Source organism: Cupressus sempervirens, chromosome 5 (assembly GCF_028749045.1).
Source record: "Cupressus sempervirens isolate cs-2001-9-10 chromosome 5, ASM2874904v1, whole genome shotgun sequence".
In the NCBI taxonomy this organism is placed as follows: Eukaryota; Viridiplantae; Streptophyta; class Pinopsida; order Cupressales; family Cupressaceae; genus Cupressus; species Cupressus sempervirens.
The window spans coordinates 130,398,783-130,411,668 of record NC_143122.1 but is presented as its reverse complement, the minus strand read 5'-3'; positions in this window follow the sequence as shown (position 1 = coordinate 130,411,668).

The following is a 12,886-nucleotide window of genomic DNA, read 5'->3' as shown; positions in this document are numbered from 1 at the left end:
GATCTCTATCTATTGCTTTTTCAGTCTTCATATAATTACTATTGTGTTGACATTAATGATAAACATAGTCATGAATGCAACATGTCAATACTGCCACATGCTCTCCAATGCTTAGGACACTCCCAAAAAGGAATACCATTAGAATTAACAATCTCCCCCTTTTGCATTGATGGCAACATAGATGAAAAATATCTAGGTTCCAAAAAATACCAAACAATACTTTGTTTTTGCTACTATTCTTCTCATGTTTTCAAATCCTCTTCATCAATCAAATCTGAAATCCTCTAGAACACTGCTTTATTCTGCATCTTCTTAAGGATTGGCATCAGTTGTTCACATACTAAAAAACTCTTAGCTTCTCCCATACATCATAGTTCTCCATGCTTTATATCTCCCCATAGAGATATTCCTTCTCCTTACTTACATGAATATTTCTAAATGTCCCTATACAAATATGTTCAACTATATCTCCCCCATTCAACTAGAGGATTATTTTCATGTACATATCTCCCCCATTTTCATCAATGATAAAGGCCTAATTATGTTAATTCTCTACTCCAAGTCTTCAACCATCTGAAGTGTCCAAAGATGTTGTTTAAGACCAATTATCAAGAGTCCTTAATGACTTTGCTCATGTTGAATACTCCCTCATATGGAAAGCATCAACATTTATTCCAATCAAGAATAGTGCTCTATACTCCCAAACTAATACAATATTTGCATCATCTACTCTGAAGTAGGTAGGCGCATAACCCCAAGCATACCTCTCAAGTACTCAAATATATATTTAAGTAAGGGATTTGTAAAGATATTTGCAATTTGATCTTTAGTACTGACATACTCCAATCTAATCTCTTTTTTGGCAACCTCATCTCTCAAGACATTATACATAATAGATATACTCTTAGTCCTAGAATGAAATACATGATTCTTAGACATACTTGCTATACTTTTGTTGTCACAATATATAAAAATAGGTTTGAAAAACTGAATCCTGATATCCTTCAACATGTGTTTTATCCAAATAACCTAATCATAGTTATTTATTGTTGTAACATACTTTGCCTTAGGTATACTCTACAAGATACAATCTTTTTTCTTACTTAGCCAAGAAACCAATCTTGTTCGAAGAAATAATGCTTTACTACTAGTGCTTTTTATGTCATCCATACTACCTATCTAATTCGCATCAATATAAGCACACAAAGTGAAATCACTTGATCTGTCATACTATATCCAATTATCAATTGTTCCTATCAAATATTTGAATATCCTCTTTATGGTTGTATAATGATACTCCTTAGGATCAACTTGAAATATAGCTACAATCCCAATTGCATTTGTTATATCTGGTTTGTTGTGAGTTAGATATTACAAACCTCCACTCATGGATTTTTACTTCTTCTATTCAACTATAGGTGTCTCATCTTTGCTAGATAACTTGTGGCCAATTATCATTGGTGTACCAACAGGCTTAAAATTTTCCAATCCAAACCTTTTCAACAAGTCTTTCAAATACTTGACTTGTGAAATAAAAATGCCATCACTATTTTTCACAATCTACAAACCTAGAAAGAACTTCATCTCTCATATCATACTCATTTTGAACTCATTCTTCATTTCTTCATAAAAATTATCACTTTCTCCATTATTGCCTCCAAATATTATGTCATCAACAAATATTACAATTATCAACAAACCATTCTCAATTTCTTTCAAATACAAGTTACTATCTAGCGTACCTTTAGAAAATCCAAGCTTTATCAAATACTTGTTCAATCTTGCATACCACATTCTTGGTGCTTGCTTCATACCATATAGAGATTTCTTTAATTTTCATACCATATATTTCTCTTCCATCAAAGGAAATCCTTCAGGTTTTTCAATGTATACCTCTTCTTCTAGTTCTCCATTCTGGAAGGCTGATTTGGCATTCATATAATATACTTTAAATTTATTATTTGTTATGTAAGCTATGAACATTCTTACTACTTTCATTCTAGCTATAGGGGCATATGTCTCTTCATAATCTATTCCTTCTTGCTATGAATATCCCTTGCATACAAGTTTGGCTTTGTTTCTCACAAGTTCACCTTGTTCGTTCATATTGTTTCTGAATACCCATTTAGTTCCAATGGCATTCTTATCTTTAGGTCTAGGAAATAATTCCCATGTGTCATTCTTCATAATATGTTCTAGCTCTTCCTGTATTGCTTTAATCGAATATAATCTTTACATACTTCATCTGTACTCTTAGTTTCAACTTGAGAAAACAGACATGTTTCTTCATTCACTCTATTTCTTGTTATCGCTCTATCTTTGCTTCTGATTATCTACTCTAGAGGGTGATTTTTTGTTAAATTCTTGTTAGAGGTAGGATTTTCTAACTAAATTCTTACTTCTTCTCTTGGTTTAGATCTTTCTTCTCTTTGTTAAATAATTTGTATATCATTTTTCAAATCATTGCTAGTTTCAAAGAAAACTTCTACATTCTGTGTAAAAATTCTAGTATTATCTTCTTCTTCATCAAAATTGTAATCCATCATCTTTTCCTTAATTCAAAAATTTTCATGAACTTTTACATTTGTACATTCAACTATTGTCTTGATTCTATGATTAAAACATTTTTAAGCTTTTATTTTCAAAGAAATAACCAAGAAACATATCTTTATCACTTCTTGGATCAAACTTACCAACATCATCATCTCTCTTTCTGTAACACTTTTGTCCAAAGATTTTGAATTACTTTACTAAAGGTGAATGACCAAACCATAATTCATAAGGGGTCTTATTCATACCTTTTCTGATTTGTACTCTATTCATGGTGTACATTATTTTATTGACTGCTTCTCTCCAAAATGTCTTGGATACATCATTCTAAAACATCATTGCTCTTACTACCTCTGATACTAATTGATTTCTTCTTTCTACAACCCCATCATGCTTAGGGGTCTTGGGTGAAGATAACTTCCTTTTAATTCCATTCTCTTCACAAAATATGTTAAATTCCTAGAGGTAAACTCTCCTCCTCTAATTGATCTTAAACATTTTATCTTAACACCAAATTCATTCTCAACTCTATTCTTAAATATCTTAAACTTCTCAAATACTTCATATTTTTCTTTAATAAATGCTACCCACATCATTCTAGTGAAATCATCAATGAAAATCATGAAATACCTTTCTCCATAGAATCTTCTTTTCCTAGTAGAGCCACTCAAATCCATGTGAACAATATCCATCTTCTCTATAATTGTGAACTTCTTGTTGGGAAATGATACCTTCTTCTATTTAGCCAAGATAAATTCCTTGAAAACAATATTAGTAGGCTTTATTATTGTAGTAAAATCTCTAACTACAAATGTGCTACTAGCCTTCATAATGTTGTCAAAGTTTATATGAAAAAACCTCCTATACTATTATAACCAATTATTATCTACATTTGAAACCAAACATGTCATCTCAATGAGATTCAATAGGAATACATTACCTCTATATCTTGTACCTATAACAATTAATTTACCATCTTTTCCTTTGATAATGCAAGTCTTTTTAGTGAATTGCAACTGATAATCTTTATCCACCAACTATCCAACACTCAACAAGATATGCTTTAAACCATCAATAAAGTAAACATCATCAGTGTTAGTCTTTCCATCAAGAGTAATATATCCTATCCCTGTAATGTGATAGGTTAAATTTTTACCAACTCTAACAATACCTCCATCATGATTCTTGAATTTAACAAACGTGTTCATATCACCAGTAATGTGATGCAAACATCCATTGTCTATTATCCAATAAGGTTTCTTTTCAACTTAAGAAACTAGAGATTTCTCTTCTCTAATTTCAATGCCAAGATTGTCTTCTTTAATAGCTACAAATCATATCTCATCATCACATTCACTCTAAACTCATTTCCTTAGATTCCTCATGTTCATTAGCATATAAGAAATATTTATGTATTCTAGGCTTAAACTTACCCTTCACTTTTTCTCTCTTTTAGGATATTTAGATGCATGATGACCAAATTCATTACAAGTACAACATTTATAGATAATCTTACCATCTAGTTCTCTTCTCACAAGGATGGAAATTTCTTCTTCGATCTTCTTATCTTCATCAAATGTAGGTTTACTATTGCTAGAAAAATCTCCATGAGTGCTTGCATTTCTAAATAGATGTGGCCAAATAGTTAAGGTACTAAAATTTATCTCCACTCTTGTAAAATATCCAGATTATCTCAAACCTACTTCTAATGCTTCTAATATTCCAAGCAATGTTTCCTAAGAGAACTTCTCAATACAGGGTATCAAAATTTCAATCAAATATGCTACTTGCTTGAATGGTGGTGTTAGATTTTTCAAGATCTTCCACACAATCTCATCTTCTTCTTTGGTTCCACCATATGATTTGATTCCTGCAACAATCTTAGATATCCTATCAACATAGCTTCATATATATTCATGTTCCATCATTTTAGCATTTCAAAATGCACATATCCAATTCTAAAATATTATTCTCTTTGTATGTTTATCTCCTTAGAAAGTAGATTCTAAATATTACCAAATCTCATGAGATTTTTCTAGTGACTTTACCTGATTGTATTGTTGGAATTGATAAACAGTATAGCTTCTCTAGCTCTCATAATGTACATGACCAGATCTCTTTCTCCTTCACTTCATTGTTCAATCTTTGCTTCCTCCATAATCATTTTTTCATCTTTTGTAAAAATCCAATATCATGAACCCATACATAGTAGATGAGTCATCATCTTCTATTTCTAGTTGTCACCATCAAACTTAGGGCTATCCTTTCTAAAATGACTCATCATTGATCTCCCAAATATGTTAAGCTTTTGCTTCAAATACCTTATTCTCTAGTACCAATTTTTAGAATATATAGTCCACCAATATAGATGGGAGGAGGTGAATCATTTATCCAACTATTATCACTATTATCAACCTTATTATATCTTAATCTAATGTAGCAAGAATCTTAGGGCACCACTACTAGAGGTAATCTAGATCCCTAAAAATAACCACATAGCATAAAGACAATAACAAGATACATAATCTGATACCAAATGCAACTCTTTATTCATAAACAATTGTTTACATTAAATGTGCTCAATTGTAAGGCCTTCTGGGTTAGGGCCAAATACAAAAGCAATTACAAAAACATTTCTACAAGATTCCTCAAGATCCAACTCAATCCTAATATCAACTAGTCCAAATTTGCACTCTGTAGAAAACCCCAAGAAAATCTCAACTTGTGCTCATAAGCCCTCCAAGAAATCTCCTGGTTTACCAAGCCTCAGCTACTAGCTCTTCTCAAAATTCACTCCTATACTTCATCCTTTTCTCTAGCCTAGAGGATTCTCCTAATCTACCTTAAGACTTCACAAAATAGCCCTACATATACCCAACTAAGCCATAGGTTACCCTATCCCATTACAACTAAAATTAACCCTTACATTAAATTCTCATGCAAGCCACAAGACAGCTACAACATAAATTAAATACCTATACACAAATTAAATGCCAAAAGTTAGCTCACTGACAACTCAGGCATCATAAAGACCAAGACCAAATTGATTTTTAGAAAAAACTAGGCTAAGTGATAGCATTCCACTAGACATAACCAATTTCCTTCACTAACTAAGCACCAACATGTATCAAGTCCTCTAGAAGCAACCAAGCCCCTTCATTGACCAAGTTTCATGGGAAAAACTACTACCAAGCTAATAGTATTTGTTAAGCATCTTCATTAACTGAGTCACTTGGTTTACACACAAACCAAACCAACTTAGTATCAACCATGTTACCCTTCAATCTTTCACCAAGTCCTTCAACTCCAAGGTCAAACCATACCATCATGTAGGATTTCTAGCCAACCAAGGATGTTCCTATATCAGACACCCAAGGTCTGAAAAGATGTTCTCAATAGATGGAAGAATGTCTTCTAGGTTTAGCATATAAATCCCAAATTGGTTCTTCACATACATATTCTCCAAGTCCTCAACTTATACACTCTTTCCCTTGATATTCTTTTGCTTCTTCACATCCATCCTCAATGTGCTATAGGTCTACTTTCCATGTTCTCTCTAACCCTCTTAGAATCCTTCAACTCAACTTAGCTACCAATACTTAGGTTCCTCCTATTGAGCTCTTCATTCTACAAAGGAATCAGGGAATGCTTTCTGCCTATAAGGAAACATGGTAACAAAGAATATAAATGTTTTCACATAACCCATAATAGATCTGAAATAAATATAGAATTAAAATCCACATGCAAGAGAATAGACAACATACCCACAAAATTGTGACACAAGATATACCCTGGGAAACTCTCATTGAGGAAAAAACATAGCCTCCAAAAGCATCCATCACCATGTATTATTCAAAAAAAATACCATTGCAATACAACCATGGAAGCCTTCATGGCCATAGCCACAACTGAGCAAACTATGTGAACAAGCATGAATCCACACATCCCATGCCATGCTTCCAACCCTCACAAATGCTCCCTTGGCTAACCTGTCAAGCCTTGTCCCACTCGACTCTTACCTTTCTCACTCTTACTCTCTCTACAACAACTAACCTTGTGGCCGCTTATATAGTAGCAAGTCCCACAAAACCACCAAGTGGTATTACATAAACCATGTGCTACCTAACCCACTGACCCTACATTTAATATTGGGCATTTAATTATTTTCCCAATATTAAATAATTACATAAAATATTATCACAATGTTACAATACAACTCACCAAGAATATTCTATGGGAATCTTTACATGTTGCACGTCCATCTAGGTGGAACATTACATGATAAAATAAAATAATAAAATATAACAATATTATGCAATGTGTGCAACACCCATTATTTCAACGATCTCCCACTTGTTGTATACATTGCATAGGGTCAATCCATAGCCACATAAATGAACAAGGGAACAATCCCTCCCAGCACATCCACCATCATGGATCAAACTACACCAAGTGCTCCATCCTAGTACCTGCAACAAAATTAAAGTATCTAGCATCTCAAACATGAATGATCTCACCTCCTATTATGCCATTGCCACTGGACATACATAGAAGCCATGCAAAGAGAAAGCCACCCAACCTATCACATTAGAAGATCATAAAATCCTATACCAACTAAAATTCCAAGAACAAATAACCTGATCCAAAGGTAATCATATGTATCCATAGTTGTCAAAATATCCATAGCTGAAATAGCACCCACAACAAAGTGTCAAACCCATCCAACTATCCATACCTCTAAAGGTATGCCAAGTGAATCTCACATCATCAACATATCCAATCTGCAACCTGCAATCACAAGCCTCAAGAGCAATACCTGCCACATATATACCAAGAAGTTCCCACTACAAAGGATAATGTCAAATCTATAACCAATCCACTCACAACATCTCAAAGAAGTGAATCCATGTAGTATCAAAGACATCGACAATACATAAATTGATATCCTTCAAAAAACAACTCTCATAACAATTCTCCAATAGTCTCCCAAATTCTCCACAACCAACAAAGGAAAGAGGTAAAGGAATAACCATGTCATCTCTCATATGACATACATGAGCACAAACTAGTGATCACATTCTCTAACCAATCTCAAATCCAATGTAAGCAAAACTGAACATCCAAGAAGATAACCAAGACCAAAGCAACCATGCAAATCATAACTTGTATCATATCCTTCTACACTCACCTCTAGATGTAAATTGTGCAAGTATGATTTCCTCCATTAAACCACAACAAGAAGCCTCAACAACACCCAAACCATACCATATAACTAATCATGGATGTAAGCCTCTCACAAGAAGATCAAACTCAATAAACCATTCCTAATCCAAGGAATATGCCCAATATAAAACCATCTCCCAAACTCAACCAGCATAAAAACATATACAAATGGAGATAACCAATGCTAAACCATCTCTCAAATGAACCCTCTAGAACTAACTCATGTATCATAGCTCAAGATCCATATTCATGAAAGATAAGCATAAATATAATGCAACTGAGAGAAAACAATGTGCTATACCTCTCAAGTAGCAAACTGTCGAGTAGACCAAGAGTGGGGAATGAGAATGCTCATCAAGATACCAAAGTCTCCAACTAAGACTCATCTAAGAACAATCTCCTCTCAAGTCCATATCAGTCCATATCAGGTGATTGCCCCTCAGACTTCCTGCTAAAACCATCAACTGTCCCAACAAATACTTCTCTAATCCAAGAGAAATCAGCATCACCACGATCTCTAAGTATCCATGAGCACCTATAACCAATCAATCCATGCCAACTCCAAATGCAACATAACAATATCATGAAGTATCCAGCTTATGATCAATGTACTCAATACCAAGAAACTAAACCAAGATCAATGTCAAAGTTTCAACCATGGCCTCAAGAACATAAACATGACAACATGATCTAACCATCTCAACCAAAGAGATAACATGCTCCACATGAACATACTATAACATGTCACAACTCTAAATGCATATCAAGAGTATACCATGACATACTAATGAAACGATCCTCATACCAAGGATAACATGCCAAATAAAAGCATAAACCACACCTTTGCCAAGAACTGTGTGAGTCCTCAAGATGCAACCATCTCCACACACCATGAAGAAAACCATCTCCACATGCCAAGAAGAACCATCTCCACACACAATGAAGATAACCAAGAACTCCATGAGTTCTCAAGATCTAACCATCTTCACACACCATGAAGATAACCAAGTGCACCATGCAAATGTCAAAGACACTTCTGCAACAATAGGATCTAAGATAACCTCCAACATCTACAAACACTCAATAAATATATCAATGCCAACAACTCCCACTCAACCATGGTACCAAGTCACCTATGGCATCATAAAATCCATCTCCTACATGAAGATAAAACCAAATCAGGAACTAATCCTACACTATCACCTCATCACTATCATAAGCTCCCACTAAACTATGTATCCAAGCTATCCATGACATATGATGAACAAACCATCCTTTGTATATCCAATCATGTCATGCCAAAATTTATGACACCATGATCACATCCATGAACTGAGCATCTATCTCTGAAAGTGTCCAACCTGTCAGCATAAAATAGTCAACCACAATTTTCCACCATGACTATACCTAGTAACAACATCTCATCCCTTCTACATGAAGAAAAAATTAGCAAATCGTGTGACTTAGGGCATAGACAACCCAAATTCAAGCCACCAATTTGAATATGTATCAATAATGAAATATCAATGGGCAAAGGCAACCCATAACCAAGCTATAAATGCAACCTATAAGTATAGACTGCTTACAACACTGCACAACTTGTAGATCCAACAAGTCATCATACATATCCAAAACCAAACACTAATAACCATATCATCATGAGACCAATCTAAAATATGAACTGAGTATACAATGACATCAAATCTTAAATCTCCAATGCCATAAATTCACAATGTTACCATAGTCAAAATATACCTATAAACTATTTAGATTAATATATCACCAAATAAATCATGCCAAACTTGCATCAAATCTAAACCAATGTGTAGAGCTCTCCAAGAGCTTCCCGTTGACTACTCAAAGTCCAAAATCTGACTCTATATGCCCAAGTTATGCCCTAATCCATGCTTGAAATAAATAACATCTGACTTTAGGGCTCGTAAAACTTGACAAAATATCAAAATCACAAAACCAAACCTATACCATGTTGTAGTTCTCTCAATTATCTTTCCAATGCCTATAAGAACTCTAAAATTTGATATTCTGAGAGAAAGTTATGGCCGTTTTACTAAGAAATTTTTTTTACCATTTTCAGTGCAATTTTTCATTTTTTATTTTTATTTTTGTGACAAAAATTCTGACAGGATTAAATTTGATGGCCATCATGGGCTGAAACCAAAAAACTCTTTCATTTCCTCTGAACATAGCCAAACTAGAGCATATTATATATAAAAATTTATGAAAATGTTGACTTAGATCCAATGGTGAGGTCTATTTTTACCCGGAAGGTCATTTCTGCAAGCTCCCCTCCAAAATCCTCATTTAAATAAAACATTCAAAAAATCCTTTTATCCAAAAAATTTCACATGCCCAAATATTTTAACATCCCATCATAACAACAAACCCAAAACCCTCATATTTGCAATAAATGATTCATATATCTTGCCCTTTTTTATCCTCTCATGCATTCCCATGGATTCAATCTAGGGTTACAAAAATAAAAACCATAGCTCTAATACCATTTGTAAGGAAACATGGCAATAAAGAATATAATCGTTTCCACATAACCCATAATAGATCTGAAATAAATATAGAATTAAAATCCACATGTAAGAGAATAGACAACATACCCACAAAATTGTGACACAAGATATACCCTGGGAAACCCTCATTGAGGGAAAAACTCAGCCTCCAAAAGCATGCATCACAATGTATTATTTAGCAAAAATACTATTTCTATACAACCATGGAAGCCCTCATAGCCATAGCCACAACCGAGAAAACTATGTGAACAAGCATGAATTCACACATCCCATGCCATGCTTCCAACATTCAGAAATGCTCCCTTGGCTAACTTGTCAAGCCTTGTCCCGCTCAACTCTTGCCTTTCTCACTCTTACTCTCTCTACAAAAACTACCCTTGTGGCTGCTTATATAGTAGCAAGTCCCACAAAACCACCAAGTGGTATTACATAAACCATGTGCTAAAACTATGTGCTACCTAACCCACTTACCCCACATTTAATATTGGGCATTTAATTCTTTTCCCCAATGTTAAATAATTAAATGAAATATTATCACAATGTTACAATACAACTCATCAAGAATATACCACTTGTAAGGAAACATGGCAAGAAAGAATATAACCATTTTCACATAACCCATAATAAATCTGAAATAAACACAGAATTAAAATTCACATGCAAGAGAATAGACCACATACCCACAAAATTGTGACACAAGATATACCTTGGGAAACCCTCATTGAGGGAAAAACCCAGCCTCCAAAAGCATCCATCACCATGTATTATTCAGCAAAAAATACCATTGCAATACAACCATGAAAGACTTCATGGTCATAGCCACAACCGAGCAAACTATGTGAACAAGCATGAATCCACACATCCCATGCCATGCTTCCAACTTTCACAAATGTTCCCTTGGCTAACCTGTCAAGCCTTGTCTCGCTCGACTCTTGCCTTTCTCACTCTTACTCTCTACAACAACTACCCTTGTGGTTGCTTATATAGTAGCAAGTCCCACAAAACCACTATGTGGTATTACATAAACCATGTGCTAAAACTATGTGCTACCTAACCCACTAACCCCACATTTAATATTGGGCATTTAATTCTTTTCTCCAATATTAAATAATTACATAAAATATTATCACAATGTTACAATACAACTCATCAAGAATATTTCATGGGAATCTTTACATGTTGCACGTCCATCTAGGTACAACATTACATAATAAAATATGAAAATATTATGCAATGTGTGCAACACCCATTATCTCAACAATACACTCTTACTCTCTCTACAACAACTACCCTTGTGGCTGCTTATATAGTAGCAAGTCCCACAAAACCACCAAGTGGTATTACATAAACCATGTGTTAAAACCATGTGCTACCTAACCCACTAACCCCACATTTAATATTGGGCATTTAGTTATTTTCTCCAATATTAACTAATTACATGAAATATTATCACAATGTTACAATACAACTCATCAAGAATATTCTATGGGAATCTTTACATGTTGCACATCCATCTAGGTGGAACATTACATGATAAAATAAAATAATAAAATATAACAATACTATGCAATGTTTGCAACACCCATTATCTCAACACTACCATCTTTAACAATTGTAAATACATTCTTGGCACAATAATATACAACCTTGCAGTCATACTACCAAGTTCTACCAAGAAACACATTATTATTGTGCATGTCCTCAATATCACATATTACTTTATCCTTATACTATCTAATCTAGAAATCAACAAGGCACTACTCCCTTACTTCAAAAGAATACTCACCTTTCAACTAACCAATCATATAAGGATAAGGATTTCTTACTCTTTTGAAACCAAGTTTCTAAACCATCTCCTTAGCAACAAAGTTATCAGTTCTAGCACCATCCACAATCATATTATAGACTTTACCATGAGACTTACAAAAAGTCCTAAACAAATTAGTCCTTTGAAAAGATTCCAGTTTCCTCTGACCAACTAGTAATCACCAAGCTAGTAAACTCTCTTCTTGCTCAAGTTGACTGCTTAGGTTTTTAGCCTCATTCACAACAATAGTTCTAATGTCACCATCTCTAGGACATTCATAAAATATATGTCCTACTTCTCCAAATTTATAGTGAGAACCCTTAAACTCACCTTTACCTATCCTTCTCTTCTAATAAATAGTTTTTGGTTTACCTTCATCACTTAGTTTAGCTTTTGCCAAGCTATCCAGCTTCTCCTTCCCTCTAGAATCACCTTGACTTTTCCTCTTCAACTTATCTTCTGCCTTTAGGGTATACTAATAAGTATCCTCAATTGAAAAAATCTTCAACATACCAACCTCATCTTGGATATTGAATCTCAAACTATTAATGTATCGAGCTACCTTCTCCTTTGACCATTCTCTATACCTAGACTGAATAGTCAACTTGTAGATCTCCTTGGTATAATCTTTCAAAGTCATATCTTTTTGTTTGAAATTTTGCAAATTTTTGAAAAACTCAAGTTCATAATCAGTGGGAATGAAAGTAGCCTTCAACCTAGTTATCATCAATCTCCATCTAGTGATCTTTATTTCACCTTCCTC